The 24,358-nt window shown below is 35.5% G+C and overlaps 1 protein-coding gene across 4 annotated transcripts in view; it reads right to left on the reverse strand.

Moving 5' to 3' along the window:
* LOC123322236 (hemicentin-2-like) overlaps window positions 1–24,358 on the reverse strand; it is a 297,343-nt gene that overhangs the window by 13,435 nt on the left and 259,550 nt on the right. The gene's annotated exons all lie outside the window — the stretch shown is intronic.

The following is a 24,358-nucleotide window of genomic DNA, read 5'->3' on the forward strand; positions in this document are numbered from 1 at the left end:
TATTTTCATACCAAAATTTCAAATATCTTACCCTGTTTAGGAGACATGTATTTCCAAACGATGTACCTGCTAAACTCTCACAAAATTAATTTCATTTGAGGGAAAGCGATTACAAACCATGTAGGGATGTTTTCGCTTTCTTAGTGGTCATAATACATACTAGGGGTACTACTACAACTATTTCAACCATTGAAAGTCCCTAGAAAAAACATTTTTTTTTGGAGTTTCGGCCAGATTTTCGGGGTTTCGGACCAACGTGCGACTCGACAATCCCCGTTGATCGATTGAGATTAATACGCATAGGTTTCGTCCCTTAGAATCCAGCGGAAGCGCCAATTTTCGGACGGTCCTGAAAATGCAAAAAAGCGGTCTCCGCCGATCGCGCACTACCATAAACATCGTCCCCCTGAAATCCGCCGAAACCGCGATCGAAAAAGGGATAATTTTTTTTGCCCCCAAAGCGATACAGAACTGATTGATGCCCACGGGGCGAAGCCAGATTATAAAAATAGAAACCAGATCGAATGAAAACGACAGAATGTTCCGACCGCGGAATTTATTAGTTGGCATTATTTTCCATTCTGACAGATTCATCAGGAGATATGTATTGAAATTTTAATAACTACATTTCGGCTGTTGAACACGTTAACCGGAGTCTGGTGGCTCCCTGTAATTAAATCAAGTACCATAAATTACGATATTTGCAGGATTCGGTATCAAATGAATTTCCAATGTGAAAATATTTTATGCTTTAATTGCGCAGTTCCGACGATAATTATTTTTACTTATTAGCATAAATATGATGAATTTAAATATACTTATTGACATAGAGATATACATACTGACAACCGACTATATGAAAATATTTAATTTTTTCACATACATTGTGGGTTCATTCCTGAAAGATGTGAAGTACATGAGATACTATTACAGCATATATTATAATGCTCATGCTGAAGGAAAATTAATTGCTTTTATCACGATTATGACACAAAGAGATCATTTCATACATTTTTGTATGTATCAAAATTCAAATTAACCCACCGAAACAAGAAAATAAAAGGCTTTGAAACATCAAAATCGAAAATGTTTTTCAAACATTCCAAATCCAAATGGGAATACTTTTTCTTTGACACTGACAAGTTTCGAACCTGAACCTCAATTGTTGATCGCCTGAGTATTAACAGCTGTGTGAAGATAACAGTGAAAACATTTATGAGATCATTCACAAGAGTGGCAACTGCTTGAAATCTGGAGCATATGAGGCAATATTCGAACGAACATCATACAGTTGAATAGCGGTGTTATTTCTTATCACGTCCTTCGGTATTGAAAAATATCGATCTGAACGAATTTCAGACATTTCTGATAATTTGTTCACGTTTTTTCTGTTGAGGTGTCTGAGGATATGCCGTCTGAATTCCGACCTAAATTTCCAAGCTTTCCGTATTGGCGATGGTAAAAATGGCCCTGCTGGGATAACTTATATCAGGATACATATAACTCCATCCCCTATCCCCGAGGTACAAAATGTAGCTTCTTATTAATTCAAGCCGAATACAAGACGCCTTATTCTGAATTGTAAGCTGCTCTGTTACGGAATCAAATAACTTGAGTTAGGAATGTAAAGCTCTTCCTTCGAAAGTTTTAATCAGTTATTGCAATTCAGGAAAGCTGACGCCCTCACCCACTGTGCCACGCAAATCGTCTACAAATTTGAATTGTTCCCCTTTTTATACGCGAATCAATTTGTCGCAGCCATTTTGTATAATGACCCGGAAAGCTTCCATCCAACACGCACAATGGATGTCGCAGGTTTATCTTGTACAGCTTCGATAAGATTGCATTTCTAGGGTTTCGAAAAAAAATTTATCCGTCGAAAATAAGATGCTGTCATGGAATCTTTCGTGAAGATTCCTACTGTCTTCTTTCTATGATACATCATCGTCACTATCATCTTTATCACTGTCACTATTCCATAATCCAGAAATCAAAATGAACCTTGTCGTCAAAATATTCGTTTCTTTCTATTTATTCATCCCTATAAAGAGTAGTTTTCAGTTCAGTTAAAGCTGAATCAGTCCGCCAAATGTATATAAAAAAATAGTTGCGCATTCGCCAATTTGCATCTTGCATGAATTCATGCCATAGCTAAGTACACTTGGTCGTAGCCTGTAATTTTTGGATTTCAAGCCAAAAAAATTCTTGTTCAATCCTCCTTCATGCGTTTAATCTGTCCTTCCTCTGAGTTACAAGCATCTTTAGTACCTGAACCGCTCTGCTATTGAATTTGAATAACACCCTAAAGCTTCACATAATTTTTTCCCAAAGCAATATTTCGTATATCATGTTTGGTGACGAGATTTGGCCTACTGGCTTAGAGGATTCAAAACCTTTGGACTTTCGGATGTGGCCTCAGCTAAATTCTATGGCGTTTGGATCCGCCATTTACCAGATTACTTTTCCCATACTTTTTCAATTTTATTTATTGTACATCATGGTACAATAAATATTTGATTCGTTTGCTGCAGAAAAACATGCCTCATTGAACCCGAAAATCACATTCGCTATAATAAAAGCTGCGAATATTTGTGACGTCGTAACACAACCTGAATTCACCATTCTCCCCATCATTCTCGCATGACAACACGGCTAATAAGGCGAGTGCTACGGTAGGAGTTCTGTTGCTCCTTCATCTAACTTTAAAAATATCAGGATAAACGTGGAAGCAGAGTGGAATGCCCTGGGGAGTACAAACGAATAAGGGACAACTACATGAACGAATTCCTGGAAGCGAATCGACTTTTTGCAACTTATCTCATTATTCCTGGCCTCAGCTTATTCCTGAATTGAATCAAAGTAATTATTGAAAGAAAAAAAAACGGAATGGGAGAGAGATAACGATAGATACCGGATAAATTTCATGGAGCTGAATGAAGCCTTCCGTTGCATGAGTTTTTTTGGATCGAAAATCGCGTTGTCCTTTATCCTTTCAACTTAGCCTGGACTAGATATCTAAGAAGCAATGATATCATCACTGAAATCCTTTTTTATTAAAGAAAATCTGAGTGAACAGATATTATTATGATTAATTCATCATATTTCCCCTGATTTAACCTATCCAAGCATATTTCACACCTGTTACACCATTAATAATTCACAACGAACAATGTCGTCACTTACATCCCTGATGACTGTACGAAACACAAAAGGACGGACTGCCTAAAATTCGCAATATTGCTTCTTATTTATGGCTACGGCGAATTTTCCGCTTCAGCCGAGCTCCCGCATCATTTCTTCAGCTCTGGGCACGTAAATTCATAGTGGAAATGCTTATTTAGCACTTTCCGTACGACCAAATCGGTTTAATTGAAATAATGCCATGGGAATCTTCTGGAACTCTTACGGCTGGATACCTTCTTCATCGCCTATAACCTTATAGCTCATTGATTTATAAATCGGAGCTTTCCTTGCCCCATTACGATTTCTCATCGATTTTAACCACAACGAAGGCTGTTTTGTGGTCTTTTCGGAATACCTTGACTATGGTCTTGACTTATATCGATTTATTTCATTTCCCGGAAATTCTATCAGAATCTAGGAGATTGTTGGAGCTTCAACACACTTAACTATTAATTCTGAAGTACCTTCCCTTCTATAGGTCACTGGAACATCTGAATTAGGGTTGTTAGAAATGATTTTTCGTTTTTGAAAGTGTTAGGACAATATTCTCTCATTTTCAAACTATCACCAATTGTGAAACATATTCACAAACAAAGAACATTGTTGGCAAAACTGGACAAAAGTATAATTTAGGTATAAATAAAAAAACTTCTCAAACACTTGATATCAAGCGAATAAAACATTGAAAACAAGAATATTTTAAGTATTCGCAACAAAATCATAAAATACAAACAAGTGACCCTTTGTTTTTTTTTCAGCTCCATACCAAGCCTGCCCTTTAAAGAATAAGGTACTTCTCCAAGTATTAGGTAGGTGAAACATTTTGTACTGATCTTCGTTATCATTGTTTGCTCAAGTTAAATTCAACATTTGATTTTGGGTATGAATTTGGTGAAGAAAATATAAAATATAGTAAATGAACAAGGGGTTGAAGAATTGAACCGAACAAACAAAACGCGGGTCGAAACTTTTCAGACTGTTTGATCTCTCAAATGTATATCTTCACTTTTCTGTGATTTATTTTGTCTCTGGCTAGGGTATTGGCAAATAAAATTAGACCTTGTAGAACATCACCTAGCAACAGGACACTATTTTAATTTGAACATAGACGAAGTGTAATATCAGTTAGTAGGTGGCGTAAGTATAGTGAGAATTATTGATAGTTGTATTTCTGTGAAGTTCTAGGTGACATTTGAATAATTGGGAAATTTCACGTGTTTTGTTGAGACTTAGTCTTGATGTTTTCTCACTTAATTGACCACATGTTGAAATCATTTTGGATGTTTACAGTGGTGAGTGCGTCATACTTGCAGATTGTCGATATGAAGTGTATCTTTTAGCCTGACCAAGAGAACATTTTTATTCTCGAAACTGTTGCACATTATGAGAAAATTATATTTGCCAATTGCCATTCTAGAGTCAAAATTATATTTTTTCATATTTGTTTCCACAAGGAATAACTTTTTCGATTTGATTTCTTGAAACAGAATTACTATAGCGTCGTTTTCCCTTTAATTACCTAATTGGGCCTGAAAATAATAACGAAAAATCTTCAAATCACAGTCTGATAAGAACAATATCATTGAGGTGAATTTCAGATTGCCTCTTCCACTATTTTAGCTGTCATTTCGTTAACGATGAAAATTTTAACTCCTTATTATAGGGATGTGCTTCTACCCCTAGAGAAGATGAAAGAAACCAGATATATTGGTACCCTCTAATCAGAAATCGGAAGGTTCGAATGATTTTCCACATTGTCATTCTGAAGCCGCAACGTCGAGGTGTAAAATTTCCGTTGACCAACATTGTGTGATTTTGGTGAGTAGAGATGTTTAATTGTTTTTGGTTTTATACTTTTTGATGCATTTTTTTATAATACCAATTATGATACGTTGATATAGCCCGGGGATAAGTGGAAAAATAATTGCTATTAGTGAACCCACATTTTTAGTATCTTCTTTTACAAGTTTTGATTGAACGTCATTAGTTTTGAGCGCCCTAAAATGAAACTCCGTTTTTCTATTCCAAACTGGAATGTTTCCATAGAGGTCCTTCCATCCTGTTATGGATGGAAATATCGTTGTTCATAATTATGAAACCATTTTCAACGATGTGAGTTTTCAGCCGTACTTGATATTCCTGGAAGTTGAAATACAATTATCGATAACTAAAAGCCCTCCCATTTAACCAGATAATATGAAGGAGATATATTTCCGGGGAGAATTAGATTGAAGGTTAGACTGAAGGATTAAATGAACATAATATCCATTATACCGGTAAACTTATTACCTTCATAAATCGATACCTTCAGAATTACGTAGGTATATGCACGAGCTTTCAGAAAAAAAAATCGAATCTCGTCGGGCATCTTTCATCCCATTCTTGATGTTCCCGAATATACGGTTACCCGATTTCGGAGTCGTAAATTCGTTTAGAACGGAGCCAGAAGTGAATCAATTCGGGCTGTATGAATTTTCAATGTATGTAGGATTTGATCTGATTATTGCGAGATGAGATATTGTATATTCGAGTAAACACACTGCTGATTCGAACTTGTACTTCGGAGTTGTGTGTTTGCTTGTTACAGTCTGATATTGTTTGTTTACATGAGGATCGGGAATCGGTTTCCATTTTTAAGGCAACGAATGAACTTTGAATATAGGGAGACGGTCGATGTAGTTCGTGAAAGTCAATAGGACAACGTTTGGACGTTTTTCATGGTTGGAAATCGAGGAGAGGATTACAGAGAGAAAATTTAAGTTGACAGGCAGTTTGTGCCGGTCAAATTAGTTCTTAGTTCTATTTAAAACAAGTATTTTTTTTCTGTTCCTTGAATTTCAACCTGTGAAAGCAGCGTATGAAGTAAGAAACTGGAATGGAAAAAATCACAATTGTCAATGTTTTTCGAGTTCGTGCTTCGTCAAATCTAGAGTTAAGTCAATTCAAAATCATCCACATTGGAAATCTAGCGGTTTTATAGTGAGTGCCAACAACTTCTCATAGATTTCAAGAAGAACTAGCGATCAAAAACATTAGTCTTGAAGTAGGCTATGGAATTAGGAGAGTTTCTGGAAGTAAAGGAAGAAGTTCGAACAACAACGATTCTTTGCATTGATGTACGAGATCAAATTAAATTTTCCCCTCATCCAAAATCCCGTTAAACATCCACCTTCGTTCAGGGGACCTTCCTTCCACGTCGAGACGTCTGCGAAATTCAGTTGCTTTCACGAATACTAACACGTGAAAAAAGTCCATTTCCTGACAACTCCTCCAAAAGACATTCCTATGAACAGTTTCAGCGGGCATTATTCAAGATGGATGAGACATATGGGCCTCGCGAACACCTACCGTATAAAAAAGCAATTACATTCCGTTGATAAGTACGTAACTGTTGACTCGATCAAAAGGAAATGGAAGAAATGGGCCACAAAGCTATTCCATCCAATTTTTATTCCACATAAGGAATATTGGACGGTTGTAAAAATTGGTTTTACTGGAATAGCTATAAAGAATTGATGCGTTATCGAGGATCAGGTGACTAATTCGTTACTTTCTGTATAACGATTCGTATGGCTGTTAGTTTGTCAATATCGTGTTCGAAAATGGCCATACATTGAGAAGATTCATCTGAGGTCGCTTTACAGTCTACGTCCATACTTTCTCTACATCCTGTATATACAGGTTGGTCCAACGAAGTGAATGGTGCTTATTTCCAGCATTTAAATCACAAAAGTGAGTACTCTTCCACTATTTTACCTGTCATTTCGTTATCGATGGAAATTTCGAAGCAAAATTTCAGGATCAGATAGTACTCGATAAAATCAAACACAAAAACCCTTCTGTAGATGTGGTTGAGAAACTGATCGCTTTATCCTGGTCTCAGAGAAATATACTCCCAAAAATTCTTCCTAAAAATTAATTCACTTAGCGTAACATCAGTATGTTACTTGGATAAATTCGCAGCCTATGAAAAATTCTTGGTCGATGCGATGGGGGCCAATAATCCCTATTGTTTTATGATCATTTTTTAGGCTTGTAGGAGAACGAAGAATTAGGCCGAATACTTTAGGAGAGGCCCATTTATTACCCAAGTGAAATACATAACCAACAAAATCGATCAGTTGGATCTAATTGCCCATCGGCCTTGTTGAATGGGGCGATAGTTTATCGATTCTGCAAATTCAGAAAAGCTGCACGCAGTACCTAATTGCCGGTGATTCTCGTTAAGAAAGCGCTAAACGTGTTTAACATTTCTATTCGTTCTCGATGACCTTTTATGAACCTTCAATTAACTGGCGATCGTGTTCTCAATCTTCTGGAACTTTCTTGAACGTGAAATTGCAGAAGAGGACCTTTTTAGCCGAGGTGTGGGATATTTACGCTCATGCGGAATTGCCACCAAAATATTTTTGGATTGTTCTCTTCTTAGTCTTCAATAGGGCCATATTTTTTGACTTTTTGGTCAATCAATCCACTGATCATTTTAGACTGCTTCATTCGATACTCAAGAAGAGACGTTTAACCCTTGGATTTTCTGTTTGCGTGTGGACATTGAAAGCAGTTTTTCAAGATGAAAGAGAGTTATTCACGCATCTGTCAGTGATGAGTTATTCAAAAATAACTTGCTACTGAGTCGAGTCCCTGAGTAAAATTGTTGAAATCCACACTAGCAGATCCCCAGTCAGAATCATAGTCATCGCATCTTGTACCATAATTCCGTGGGTAATCTTGATGTGGCAAGCTAGGCATTTCAACTAACTGATATCTGCCTCGGTTCATTCAGAAATATGGCTTTAGATAGAAACGCAGTGGTGGAAATTCTATGGAATTGATGGTGGTTCTTGAACAATGAAAACGTAATGAGGTCCGGATCAGATCCTGAATTCCTTGAACGACGAATTGTAAACTGTGTTGTATCGATGAGGTCGTATTCATCAAGTGTTTGCCAGCTATATAATTAGTGAACAATCGAGGTGTTTGCCATCGAAGTAATGCTGAGGAAGATCAATTATTATCACATTGATCGTTCAACCAATATTTTATACCTCAAATTGGTATCCTCAAGCTATTATATACCTCCATTAATGTTTGCCTTGTTACGAATAGACATAAGAGAGCAGAAATAATTCATCGACAAAAGGAGTAATAAAAGTTCGAACCAAATTAATGCTTATTTTGCGAAAGTGCAAACCATTGTACAATACACTCCTTGAATTTTTTAGCAGTCAGTATAAATTATTATCCTGTTGCCAACTGTCAGTACCAAATTTCCCCTCAACAATGAGTGTATATTTTTCCTCAAAACCCTTGACAAGAATTTATTACGGAGTCGTAGATTTTTATAGAAAGAATCGCAAATTTTTTCCAATATTAATGTTTTATTGGGAGGTGTAAATCACAAAGGAGCCGGAATGAAATGAACATAGTTGTTTCAAATCGGTCAACCTTGAGTTAACATCCTGCCCATATGTTCGACTCATATTCAGGTTGGAGGATTAACTCAAAAAACGTGTCAACATTCAATTGTAAATCACCACTTGAAACTGTTCAACGCCAAAACATTTCAACAGTAGGATACCTTTTTAATGCAGAATGCATCAAGTCTTAGGATTTTCGATGCTTAATTTGATAAAAACAGGCGTTTATAGAATAGGCTAATCGAATATATCAACCCTGTTGCAAGTTACACCTCTGGGTATAATTTGATTTTAACAAATTAGTTATTAGTTTCTCTGTGAGTTACAGAGAACACTCGATAAAATTATTATTCGATAAAATTAAGCTTCAAACCGATCAAAAGATTTAATTCGATCGAAATATTGAAGAAAATTTGTTACGAAATATTTCGCTTGATTTCCATGTTTCCCTATTTATGTTGTAAGACTAGAATTTAGAATACGAATGACTGGACAACACCACTTGATTTGTAAACTGGGTTTCAATGCAGTGAAGCAGATATCATCATCGATGAAGTCGTTCTCCAACTATCATGATACAAACTTTGCTAAAACTCGATACCTATGCGAGCATGTATTTTTCTATTTCCTGCATTATATTGTGTTAAATTGAACGTCAAGTCTCTGCATCGACAAATTAAGTTTATACAGAGGATTTAGTTCCAGTCAAACTAACCGAAATTTATGGGACACTGTCAGCGAATATGTTGAACAATATAAACTCCTGGAATGCGGTTTGAAACCCAGCTAATGGAGCTCTGAGATCGATCTCTATATCTGCTGGCAGCCGTTGTTTTTCTTGAAACTATCAACTTTCTTTTCCAGAAAGTAATTGACTTGAAAGTGAAAACTTTCGACTGAGGGATAATGGAGAAGATATTTTAATCTGAATTTATAGAAGTAAATAAATACATTCTATCAAGCATCGAGCATGTTATCTATATGAATAGTTCATGTTTTCACTGTCTGATTCAGTTACTTTCTGGAAAAAATAGTGGACAGTTTCTAGAAAAACAATAGCAAGCAGCAGATAGAAAGCAATCTCAGAGATCCATTAGCTGGGCTTCAAATCGAATTCAAGTACTTTATTTTGTTTGATATATTCTCTAGTAGGATGAGGACATTTAAAAGTTGGTGTTCTGTTTCGACAGGCTTTTTTGTATCTGGAAAAACCAATTTTGAAAGTATTTCTTTTTAGTCATATTGGGATCACAGGAAATATTTTTCATGGCGCGTGGGTGTATCTACCACATAATCATTCTCGACCTTATGACTCGTATATCACGAAAAAGACGTCAACATATATCGGACACTGAATTATTCGAATGATACAATCTACAATCTTTCCCAAATCGAATTCCATCAGCGAACGAAAATTCTTCCATTAATGTGCGATAATCCATTCGATAAGTAATTTGGGCATCATTTAGAATTGTGAATAAATCCATTTCGATAGATATCGGTGCTTTTTTGTGAGATTTAATACTTATTGTATTCTTAGGTGTATTCCCAATGTCCGTGTCCATATTTGTTGGTATTGTCACTATTATGATGGGAATAACATAATGAAGACTTTGGTGAGGATGGATTCTAAAATAAACGAATGAAGTAAATTCGAAAAAAATATTACAACTCCATTCTGTGGGCCTCAAATTGATTTATCTAGAGATAAACGCATAAAGTATTTCGGAATCACTAACTATACATTTACTTGTAGTATATTCAGTAAATCAAGTAAAATATAAACGCGTTCGAGATTTCTTCTCCTAAAGATTTGTAGCAATTTATTTGCTAAAATTAGTGGAGCCTAAATATTTACCTACGCATTCATAACCTTTGTTGACCGATGTGTATGGAAGTTTCCATATAGAAATTTCCGTCATCATTATTAATGGATGATCATTTTTCTACCACGGTAATGAATTAATAAATATTCGTTATTCCATTAATTCAGCCACGACAATGTTTAAAATGCTGTTTGACAGTGCTCTTCTATCATAGCATAAAATAAAATCATTTTTATTGGGACCTATCCTATAATTATCCAAATACTGAAATTGGACCATCAAAGTGCGTTGCAATATTTGATGATTTTTGAACCGGCAATATTTTCGTGAATTTGACATATACACACGCTCGACCATGTATTGTTTTAACGAATTGATGATTATGAACTGAATTAGGATTCCAGACGCTGATGGAGTGACAGATGTGCTTGTTTCGCAGAAATTTATTGCGAAGGGAGTTTATTTTCATCTACTTTATTTAGCTAAGAATAACATCCTATTCGTAATAGTAACTGTAGAGTCGGTTAGTAAAAGTCATTCGACAATTTTTGACCAAAAACGTAAAAAAAACGAATTAAGTTTAGTGAAATTTTTAAATCACGCCCTCTGCTAATGTTGCAAAAGCACGAAACGAAATTTCAATATTTTTCAGTTAGGACTCGTAGCATTATACAGCCCTCTGACGGTTTGATTTCGTAACATTTCGCCTGAAGAATAGTAAACGAGGCATTCGGAAGGTCCATTAAAAACCGGGATATACCTCCGTATTTTTCTGACGTGGAATTTGATGCATTAGTATTTCGGCCCTTATTTGCATTGGGACGCTTTCTCCCAGATAAAGTTTCTGGCGCTACGAGATAACTTTCAGGGCGCGAAAGAATGACAGGAATGTTTTGTTCGCGTCGAAAACGTGTGCCGGCCCGGTGATCGATCTCCAATTTGATAAATCATCATTAGAAGTTGGCGGATACAGAATGAAGAGAATTTTTTTTTATTCATTTTAGGGTTTCTCTCATCCGATGGAAAAACGCTGCAAGTTCATCATTTTAACTCCAAAAATATGGGTTCTGCATGAATTTTCAACCCTCAAATTCAGTAGAATGGACCTTAGGGTAGATTAGGGTGCTAATGCGCCGTCTAATATTTTTCCTAGATGGTTCTCTTTGCAAGAATAGAAGTCAATTCAGTGTTTAAATTTTCTTTCCGTTTTCCACACGGAACAGGATGGCCAAGATGAGAGTGATAAACCTTTGTGATGAATTTTGCAGAGTTTTATCACGCCGCAAAGGCGTACACCCCTATTCATTTGCCGATTCGATAATGAACAAATCAATTATCGCGGGTTTCCTCTATCGACGTCCATTTCCCACGAATGTGTTTTCATCGATACGATTTTCCACGATTATATATCATAAAAGATGATTTATTTGCCCGACGCGTTAACGGAATCCGTTTCAAGATTCCAAGACAGCAGCAGCTTCTATACGCGAACAACAAATTCGAAGTGGGAAATTTTTTCATTTCTGATTGATGGGACGTTGGTTTTTTGTTAGAAATTTCCGATATGGAAACAAGCTTCATGAATAATGATAGAATAATTCAATGAATTACAAGCATACTAAGTGGCATTGTTAAAATGTCAGTTTTTCAAAACGAATCTTATAGTTGAAGAATTTAATTCGGTTCGTACTCAGAAATACAGTGTGCTCAAACGGAAACTCTACCAATGACCCATACCTTCAGATATGTATAACATCTTCTTACATCAAAAGGAGCTCAATTTAAAATATCAATTGACCTGTCCGAGTATATTTGCAACAAAAAAACTGTCTTTGATTAATTGAATTAATTCCAAGTTAGAGACTAGCACTGAATTTCAGAAATGCATGATGCTTGGTTGTTGGTTGCATGATGCATGGGTTGATCTGGTGTAATTTGAGGAGTTTCGTTCTAATACAGGAAGAGAGTATTAGTAAACACTGGAAAATCCACTTCCATTCATTACATCTATTTCAAAGGCACGAGGGATGTTCCGCCATGAGCTCGAAAGTACGAATCGACCAGTGTAATTTCCGTCTGCCGTCGTACGTACAGCATGTCCTATGCAATTATCAGAATTTCCCATTTCATTAAACATTACTCTTACGAAGAAGTACCTCTGCGAAGCTGAGGAATTGAGAGGAATTATCCTGAAGAATTTGGACTACTTTTTTCAGATCTGAATGCGTTCATGGAAAGTTAATTCTTCGAATTATACGGATTTTACGATTCATTCATTCCTAGAAATGTGGGGTGATCGTGAATGTCTCCACCTTGATTCTTTTCCAGGGTGTGATTCGGTTTACGATAAATTCTGTATGCTATCGAGTGTGCGAGTTTTAATAAAAAGATGGTAATTCCGGAGAACTCCTTTTGATATACATATACCGTCGATCTGGTTGTTGCAGTAGACCGATTTCTTTTCAAAACTGCGGTAAAATCTTCCTGAGTTTTTGTAGTGTCTGTGAATGTGGCTTCTGTAATCCAGCGTTCGTTGTGGCTGATCCCAAGAGTGTACAATGGGATTGAAGTCGGGCAATAGAGACGGTAGTGCCAAGAATGAGATTATTTTCAAGGAAAATTTGAAAAGATGAGGACGGGTATTATTTCGAAAAAAAATTGACCTATTAACAGCATGAAACATATTCAATCACAAACTTAGATTATGGTTTAGTAAAGGGGTTATATTCCACTGCGACCTTAAGGCCTATTGTGCCCCCATCAGAGCTGTATCTGGATCTTAGCAAGAATGGGCTTAGCAGAAATTGACTACTGTAAATTCAGTGGGGGGGGAGGATACTCCATCCAGATCACCTGGTGAAAAAATGCCACGTCATTGCTAGTTAAGGCAAAAAATGCTGGAGCTCATTAGAACCCTGGAACAGCTGTAGACTTGAGGGGGCACAATAGATCTTGAGGTCGCAAACCCTTTTAAAATCCAGAATCTAGAAGAACTGCAACTAAACCATCATAATTTCTTCTACTTATTTCAAATTTTCAAAAACACAAACTATTAAATATATCCTCAAACTGAAAAAGTATTAGAACCAAAAATTAAAACAAATTAGACAAGAGAGAGAACATTCCTCCCATCATAACAACATTTATAGATGAACATGATACATTGTTTGGAACAGATTAAGAATTTGTGGAGCAGTTCGGCTCACCGCTAAATGAAACTTTCAGCTTGTGCTAAACCTGACGGCCCAATATCTACAACAAAGTTTTGATTGGTGTAGGTTGCAACTCTAATGTATCTATCTCAAAGTGTTATAGTGTGGTGTTCAGTGATGAATCCCCATTCTAATTTCTGAGATCCATGCGTGTACAGGGTATCCCAAATTGCTTGATTTTGGCTGTTTCTGGTACTTCTAGACTAGATAGGTAAAAACGTTGAAAAGAGTCCTGGGCTTGATAGTTTTTCAAATTGAGTGTAGCACGATTTACTTGATTTTATTGGAGTTATAGATGTTTTAGCTAAAAAAAAACAAAATATCAAAATTTGGTTATATCAAATGAAGATATCGTGAAACGGTTTCTACTAATGGAAGTTTTCACGAAAATTGAGCCCAGGACTCCTTTCAACATTTTGACCTATCTAGTCTGAACCAGAAACAGCCAAAATTAAGCCAAAATCACACTCCTAGTTCTGAATATATGAAGTCATTTTTTTTTTAGATTTTTTTATCTGTATTTGGCTTCATAGTTTAGACGTTTATGTGATCTTTCGTAACATTGATTATCATTTATGAAAGAGAGATAACTCCTATCAATGAATACAATAATAATCTCATTATGAATTATTCATACTTTCGTATTGTTTTTTTTTTAATTCTGTTCAAAGTAGTGAATAATTGGAATATTTAGATCAATATTACTGTTGGTTCACCTTTTAATGCCACTTCTGAACATAAACGATAAGCACAAATCATATACGTATTATGCAGAAAATCTTCCCCCTTTCAAAACTAAGGCCTTCAGGCCAATTCACCTGGGCATTCTTCGAAACAGATTATACAGATAATCTCCCACGAAGCAGAGAAAGAGATTATATAGATAATCTCTTCCACAGCATGTCTAGGTGAATAAATGAATGCATTAATCGAAAACAAATCGAAATCTGCATAATAATCGTCATCTTGAAACGGGGTTTTGCTGGGAAATTTTCATGTAGTGGTGAAACCAATGTGTGGGTTGTTCGATGAGATTCGGGAATTGATTTACGAACATATTAGTTGAATTATGTTTCACCACAGCAAACACTCTTGCTGATTGATAAACGCTTGCATATAATGCACGAATGCGTGCAGAGTGTTTAATTAATGCAAATTTGCTTCATCAATTGATTATATGAGAAACCGAAAAAAAGCGACAAATTTCTCGCCAAGAATTATCACCTTTATGATCTTTGATAAATAACTACATGAGCTGAACTCATGCAATATTAGTTACATCCATCAAATTTCTCATGAGTATAGCTTCCCTTCTTTATCATCATGAAATTCGTGAATTAAAATATGTTGTAGAGAGGTTTTCCTAGCAGTTCAGTTGACTCATTGAAATTTTATTTCGTGTACATTTGCGAAGCATATGTCTTTGTTGAAATTCATGAATTCAAGATGGCGAAAGACTATTGTGATTATTATACTCTCTCATCGAAAATGTGGCAATTTGTATGAGATTAGAAATCTGTATGTGGTACTTAATAACTCCCAACTCTGTTTATAGCTCGGTTTTGTCAACATGATATATAGGAAAGTTTTTTTATCATGTGAATAATTATTTCGCATGTAATTTGTCTGATGAACTTTTACCATTGTAAATATCGAGCAGAGGGGAAACACTCATATGGACTTGCTTTATTAGAACACTATTCCTATGTGATTCTCTCTTTTAAGGGCTCGCAGTATCTGTTATAGAGTTTCCGAAATTTATCTGTTCCGTTATTCCATGTCCATGATTCATTTCACGTTCAATTTGTTCTGCTCAAAACAATATGATATGCATTTCTGGCAAGTTATCAGAAATATCATTTTGCCAAAACTTTCTCCAAGAATTGCGAATGTATAATGAAAAGCAAGAGTTAAGTTTGAACGAAATTATATATTCATAACCGAGATACCTTTGTTTTTCTATTTTCTATTATGGCTTTTTTCCTGTACAAACACGTTCGATTACTGGATAGAATGATCGGTTCAAATATCCATCAAGCGAAGCGATCTAGCAACAAATTGCTCTCGCCTGAAATGTTATATAGATGGTGAATAATATTGTTCATCGAAGTTCCCAGAATGGAACACAATTAGGCGAGTTTACAAACACCAAAACGGAAAGCCATAAAACAATTATCACTTCAATAGTTTAACTTCCGAAGTTTTGTTTCGTACTTGAGAGAGCAAACATCCAATTGAATTCTGATACCTATTCGTAAGCAGATATTACAATACCTCGGTGCCTAATTTAAATCACCGTTGAAGGGGTTGTAGCTTTGCTCGTTGTATAATAATTCTGGGCAGGATTGACTCTTAAAATCAGAGAAGTAATGGAAAAATGACTGATGAACTGTTTGCTTTTGTCTCGACCAAAAAAATTACTGGAAAATATCATGTAAACAAAGTATTATTTCTTTTTTGTCATTCAGTACACTGTGAGTAAGAATATAATGGCATTTTCTTCAATCTGTAAGAAGTCTTGAACCTGGGAAATTTCCGGAAATAAAAAGTCTACTTCAACTTTTTCTTACTGTTAAAGTGGGGAATTTCTTCCGCCTAGATGATCCCTTTCGGGAGTGGTAATTCAAAGAGTAATTACGAATATTCCGGGGAGAAAATTCATAATTGTATTTTGAGTCAAACATCTCTGCCCAGATTTGGTTGGATGAATTAATTTTTTACATTCTTGTCCGATGGATGGGATTCACTGGATTTATTCCACATTTTGAGTTATATTACGAAATATATATTTAATTTTTTCAAGTTCCACATACCATCATTCATTGTTCAAATTGATTTCAATGAATTACAGATATGGTTTTAATTTTAAGTCCTCAGTTATGTTTTTCTCTCAATTCCAGCCAATTTTCATCCTGAACAGAAACTTCAACGTTTCAATATCTAGTCAGTGTTTCACTTCATTTTTCCTGAAAAAGTGCTTCTCGCTGAAAAGGGAGCACAACAACTGAATATCAAAGTTTCATAAAATGTTTCATTTTGAACATTTCAGAAACTACTGTACTTTATTATTTCGTTTCGTTAGTATGACCAGTGGAACAACTGGAATGGAATTATTTTTCTCGTTTGATCTTGTACCTAAAAGAGCAAATTAATCTTTCTCAGCCCAGTGCGATCTCGGCGCATGAAGTCAAAACGAATGGCTTTCATGCTGTTTACTTTTCCATAACAGAGCGACAAAAAAATCATAACCGTCGTTTTGAACCATGAGTTCATCCAAAAGATTCTTCGATACACAAATATTTTAACATTCAAAACATTGAAACATTGAATCGTCTTTATTAGAAGGGTTGTGGTTAACGGGGGCACAAATATATTTTCGTTTTGATGAAACACATAGGGATCGAATGAATTTTTTTCACGCATTTTTATTGGGAATATTGCTTTGCTAATCAGTCATTCGAATTTATTGTTTATTTTGAATTACGTAATGAATTACAAACAAATAAAATTAGTTTTTTTTTGCGAGCTTTATTTCAGCTGAAATGTCTCTCCTTCTAAAACCAATTTTAACCTATTTTAACCCCTAACCCTCCCCACTTCGAATTATAAACACTTATCATTATTACTAGTTGAATTACCGATTTATGAACATCTTGATTGAAATGAGAATCTTATGATGTAAGAAATACAAAATTAATTACAAATTCACATTCAAGTTTCGTTATTCCAGTTTTTTTTCAATTGTATATTCGTTTAGGGTGGAATTATTGATTCACAGAGGTGGAATAATTGGGAAAATATTAAAAAATTCTTTCTTCAGTAAATTCTTGGAAGTTGAATGTCAAGATCCTCATGCTATCGTTGTGGATATTACGCTTTTGGGCTGTTGAACCCAGGAAGAGTGTTCGATAAATTAATTGATGCATGTCTCATTATGTGGAATTAATTGCTTGAACATGTCAAAAGCTCCGCCGTCTTCGTCCGCGAAAGATAATATAACTTTTAATGGAATTCTGCATTAAGCTTTGCTTTTATTAGGCTGTTCATAACCAAGTTCCTTCTGGGTTTTACCACGCTAATGAAAACGATACCGAACATTTGACAGATTTGATTGGATTCTGCGAAAAATTAATTGATTAATGAGCAGTTCTCAACAGAAATTTTGATAGCGACGTTTTTTTTATCCCGGTTTATGTAAACAGAGTCTGACAGATACAATTATTTTTTTTATGAATTACTAAAAAAACTAAAGGGTTTCTGAAACTAGGAAAATCCTCTTTAAGAAATTTAATCTACACATTTGCCTTGCTTCTATAATCCTACTCATCATCAATTTTCGCATTTCTTAGCAAAGGACGAATTTTTATGTTTGACATGTTGTTTTCCTATGAACTTGGGATTCAGATTCGTTTTTTTTGTTCATATCTAACTAAGACTTAGGAATGCGGAATGTTTAGCAATATAGGTGTAAAATTTCGAAAACTAACACTTGTCTTAAAATTTTGATTCACATATATAGACTATAAAACGAATATGATTCAAAATCACAGAAAAGCAGAGCAACGAGGATGAAAACTATTGAGAACTAATTCATGATTTTTCTAACAACATCTAAAACACAAAAACTGAAAGTAATAATAAATTAGGTTGAGGTTAACAGAAGTCTTCGTATAGTAGTTGTGGCTTATGAAGCTAATTAACGTGAAGATCATTTTATTTGATATTCAATAGTTTCATTGTTACACTGAGCATTTTTTTCAGTAAATCTACTGCTACCCTTTCTGATATATGTGATCTGATCGACTGACACGTCTGCGCCACTGTCTTACGCCTCCTTATAATTCATAACCGCATTAATACGTAGATCTACCGAATGAATAGACCAAAACGGGATGATTTTATAATTATTCCCTTAATGAAATTATCGCTTATTCAGTACGCGAACCGGATTTTACCTGAGGGCACGTCTTTCAGGCAGACAACACGCGACGCATCCTTGCTCACCTCCCTGCCTCCGCAAAATCCACCCCCCGAAATCATGCTCGTCAGATAGACTGTCGAAAATTCCAGGACACGTTTCCTATATGGGTAATCCGTATGAAAAATTTTATTTTCTATAGACCTCTAAATACGTGACTATTGTAGTGCCTGCTCACGCAAATGGACCCGGTGTGAAAATGTTTGAATCGGATAAAAAAAACCCTACTTCCGTATAGAACGCGGATGTAACACAGGTTATGCGGAACATATTCGAGGATTCGAACATTATTCAAAGGGTATGAGGAAGGATTGCGTTTTTTTAACGCCGTAGGAACATCTTGTCAGTTTCTTCAACAAAGAGTTAATTAGAAGGAAAACGGCTTGAAAGTGATTATATTGCTCTTCTGAAATGAATAGAGTATAGTTTCTTCGAGAGCACCTGTTCCTTGGAAGTTTTTTGTCTTAACCTTCAATATGAACCAGACAATTTGTTCATTTAGCTTCAATATCTTTTTTTAAAGACCTTGATGGGTGATTTTTCTTGTCCTTTAATTTTTTCCATTAGGTAGTTCATAAAGCCAAGAAAAAAAGTAGAAATAAATATATAATATGGGAATATGAAACAAAGGAGACCTGGCTAAAGGACGAAACTTATCTGAATTTTCTTTTCGCATTCCAGACGTCCTTCCTGTGGATATAATGAACGAAAATACCACTAATTTCACGAAATAACGTTTCAATTATGACGAAAGGAACATCTGAAGTGCTAAATGCGAAAAAGATTCGCCCTGCTCATTCCAAAATAACGAAGGCAGTTCATAATGCAGCCAGAATTTCTTTCGTGGAATTTTTTCCCGGCTCACCGAGCCATTCGAGATGGGAATCCGACGATGAAAAAGGCCAAAACAACGGTGAGTGATATGAAAAATTCACAACAGAATGTACCCTACTTGGGTAAATAATGCGACATAATTTATTGAAAATACTCTTAATAAACCCCCGAACGGAGGATAAGAAATTACGGCGCCACTGGAATATTGGATTACAGGAAACCGTTCCCCGGCTCATTTTGTCTTAGCGTGATGAACGTTTCGTGAAAATTTCGATTAAATAATGCCACCACACGTTCATGAAAGCCACAAATTTCAAATCGCCTGTCATGTCGCATTACTCCCCCCCTACTATTTGTCTATTCCGATCATGGGGCTTATGCGAAAGACTGAAAACTGATTAGAAAACACAACAGCATTCCGTGACTACAACGGAAATTCTCCCCCGAATGAAATTTTCAACATTATCATCAGTGACTGGTCATCTACTCATTTTCCTCTACTGAAAAATATCATATGAAGACTTATTTAATGATAAATTTGAATCTGTATTCAATTTTCGAACCCTATGTGGAATAACTTTGGTAATTCGTATATATCGAAGTACAGGGTAACCAAATTGCTTGATTTTGGCTGTTTCTGGTAGTGCTAGATCAGATTTGTCACGAAGATATTAAAAAATTTTGATATTTTGTCTATTTATACAATGTGCCATAACTTTTTGATTCAAAATAACGAAGATTTTTTTCCACCATTAGTACAAGAGATGAAAAAAAATGTAGTGTAGTATTTCCAGTGAAAAACTGCCGCTAAAAAGTCCTTATCATGCTTAGATATCTCCAAGACAAATGAAGATATTTTGAAACGGTTTCCACCTTTCATAAAAATCGAACACAGAATTCCTATCATCGTTTTTTCCCTATCTAGTCTAGAAGTACCAAAAACAACCAAAATCAAGCAATTTGGGATACCCTGTAGGGGTAGGTCCCTTAGTTTCCAGCTCTATACTAAGAGATGTAGAACACTACACAACAGAACACCCAGTATGAATGAATTTCAAAACAATTCTTTGTTTACATGTGTCTCACTCTTATGTAAGTTATATATCAAAATTTGAGAAAAACCCAACTATAGGAAAGATGGGAACAAATATCTATTAATATATCTATTAAATTCCTTATTACTGGGTGTTCTCTCACCTATGTCAATAGTATACTGCTTGAATGAAATTGCGGACTGTAAATTTTTTCTATCGATATATTCGAAAAATATGGAACATTGTTGAAATTCGTTAATCTTCCTCCTTGACGAGAAAACGCCCAGGTAATCACGAAAAATCCGGAGATCAATATGAATTTACGAAAGATTAAATCTAACTGTATTTTTCCACTCCAATTTCAATGTATTTCCCCCCATCGTTCAGCAGCTGACTGTGCGGATTAGTAACGGTTGAAATTAGGAATGTAATTGAAACCTCAATTTTGAGCTGCATATCCTGATACTGATGAAATTCAAACTAATTAAACTTTGGACTGATCTTTTCTATTCCGGCATAGCAGCGCCGCAAATTCTCCCAGAAATACTAATCATGAAACAACTGCTGTAGTTATATTATCGCCAAAACGGAATTATTTATTTATTCTGACATCGGCTGCAGAGATACAACTTCGGCGGAATGTTGATCGACCATTTGTTTGGAAATTGACTGTTTGGCCTAATTATTATCCTGTCTAACCGTATGTACGTATTTAGTTCCGAAACGAAGTTCGTTATATTCATAATTTGATCCAGATTCTAAAATACTATGACATCACTTGAATTATTTCATGAATTCATCATCTTGAACAAATTTGGCTACTTTGGTTTTTGATCTCATTCTAAGATTAGGGAAGTTTTTTCTACTAAAGAAAAATCCATCCCTGTAGCTATATCTTTTCAGTTCGAAACTAACTCGACAGCATCAGTCATTGATTGGCAGCATGATGTGTTCAAGCTCGATTTGCTCAATATCAAATTGACATACCAATTATTTCCTGGGTTATACCATCAGGAGGAAGGGTGGGAATTGGATGGAAAACATTATTCGAAATGCATTGGAAAAAGCAGGTCGAAGTGGCAAAAACGGAAAAACAGATGTCATTTACCCTTCCGAGTCAACAATCTCTGAAACTTCTTAATTGATTAATCGTTTCATTATCATTCTCCCTTCTTGTTTGCACAATTCCGTTCATATTGGAACAGTACAACGTTATAATGTGTCTACAATTTATCTGGAACGTTTTAGCATTCTGAAATAGACGGGGGAGAACGTATTATTTGGCCAGCGTAAAAGTTTCATTGACTTCACAGGAGAACCCGTAATAAACATGAAAAGTTTCTAGTGAACATACTGGATTCTTTTATATTTACGGAGTTAAGGTAATGTGTAATTCATTGCGACAGGTTAATGGTTATCATAAGATTTCATTGACCTCTTGTGTGGTGGTAATAAACTTTTTAGTTTCCATCGACGTTGTGATAATGTTCAGTGATAATAACAGACAAATTTGAGAAGCGTAATCATCGTCATGTATCTTAAATTCGACTCAACTCGTGGAAACTTACATGAGGATGTTTGCTAATGCTGAAATGGAACTTTATTTTTCGCATATTCAATGGTTGCTGTGTCTTCACCTTAAAATTACCGATAAATCTTTCATTTTCGACATGGAGTAGCACCATAATGTTCAACCACTTTTCGATGCAAGTGGTCTGGTCTGTCTTCATTTTTAGAAAATATGGGTTATTCGAATAGTTCGACTCATGTGAATTAACTGGTGGAAACTATGCCTTTACTGGTATGAGTTAACGAAAAAGCTCTTAAAATTCATATAGCCAAATTTTGAATGATTTCATGAATGAAATGATGAATATTTCATACAACTCAACCTGTATTTGGGGTATTATTTCGTTCAGATCCAATAGAATAAATTATATATGTATTAATTTCTAATAGGTTATCACGTACGTGTTTTATAATAAGCTGCTTAACGTGCATTACACTTGTTTTAAGCCCTATCTTCAAAATAAATAATTCCGCTTTACTGCATAATATTCACTGTGTACGCCATATCGGAAATTTTTAATTAGTCTATCTTTATGATTATATTACGTGCTACTCCACCACTACGCGTATGGTACGAGCAAATTAACATGATACTCTATTCGAAAACTTGCTTCTTTTTTATTTTAATAGTGAGGCCTTTGTCCGAGGATGCTGATATCTTTTCAAGGATTCAATTTTTAGTGAATTTCAGGAGCAAGGTGACTAGGAAATATTTCCCAATTTGAGTAAACGATAACAGTTTGTTATCAATGGAATTTCACTCAAAAATTTGCATTATCCAATCGTCTGGTCATTCATTTCTAATCCAAGGGATGGATTTCTTTGATTCTTGTAGCACTCCGTTGAATTTTCAGAAGGGCAGAGTACATTTGAAATTTATTGTTTTAGCTCACCTCAAAAAACCGTTCAGAATATGTATTTCTACTACAGAATGCATCCAGTGAAACTTGTTTCAGTCTTATGGAGTTTTTTTATGACAAAGGGGGTGAAATGAAGGGCGTTTTCCAGTTTTCCATCGCTCAAATAGGAACGATCGAAGGACATAAGCCTATTTCGAATGGCAGCTTGCGAAATGGAATCTGGAATAGTTTTTACGCAGGGTCCCAGAACTTGACAGTTGTAAATGTTCATCATTCAGAAAAGAATATATCATTCAGACCGAGATAGTGGAATCATTATTACAAATAGGACCGGTGGAGCTGATTGATTCAGGGGACGCCTTGTTGAATCAAGTAAATAGCGCATCTGAACGAAAGAAAGGACCAAATAGGTAGGAAACACTTCTACATATTGAGAGGACTCGTTGAGAAAAATCGGGCCGCATTTTTGGGCGGAATTCTTCGAGTTGAATGAACAGAATCGAAAGGAACTGATGAACAAAGGGTTTCGTACGTTTTTGTAGTGTAGAACTAGAAGTAACGTGATATACAAATATCAATTATTTGATTTGGAGAGCGTTATTAAAATTCTTTGCATGAATATGCTGAAAAATTATGTTTGGCCTTGGTTTCGGTGTAGATAAATCGTTGGAAATTATGGATAAACTGAATTAAGTAGACAAATTTCAATAATTAATGATGTGCTGAAATAAGCTAACAGTTCTAAACAGTTATAGCGTCTTTGTCCAAAATTTCCCCCTCGAACACATTAGATTTGATCAAAAATTGAATTAGAAAGAACACTTCTCGCAGTTGATAAGCTGTCATTGTTGGTAGGGTGCAATTAGTTCAAAACATGCCCTAACCCCCAAATCCAAAGTGAAAGTTTTCGTCCAACTCAAAATTTTTCTACAAAGTCCATATTGTTGGGTGTTCTTATTTGTCACATAATACAAGCGAACTGAAGATATGGTTTCGCTAGTGCGTCGGACGCATGCAGTGGCTGCAGAATGTGAATTCTCATACGAAAAACAGTTTCGAAAGCCTATCTCCCTTCGTTCAAATTTTCATCTTGGAAATGGCATTTTTCAAAAATTGCGAATTTCACTTGAGAATTCGCCAAGACCGAAGGGTTGCGCCGAAATGGATGAACTTCTCAGATTTATGACTAAAAAAGTTTCTCTTTCAGAATATGTGTCACATTTAGATCTTCGGTAATTTTCCTGGAAGAAAAACTACTCGCAAGTTGACCTTCGAAAAATTCCGAATCCACAAAACGTCAATCATAAAAATCAGTGTTCAAACGCTGGCCAAGGCTTGCCATGCCGTCTGTGGCCGCCTTTAGAAATGGCAGTGCTGCAGTGCAGCACCTCAGAATGTGACTGCTTCTTGGTAGTTTTGCGTATGAGAGGTCACATTCTGCAGCC

This window comes from Coccinella septempunctata, chromosome X (genome assembly GCF_907165205.1).
Source record: "Coccinella septempunctata chromosome X, icCocSept1.1, whole genome shotgun sequence".
Classification (NCBI taxonomy): Eukaryota; Metazoa; Arthropoda; class Insecta; order Coleoptera; family Coccinellidae; genus Coccinella; species Coccinella septempunctata.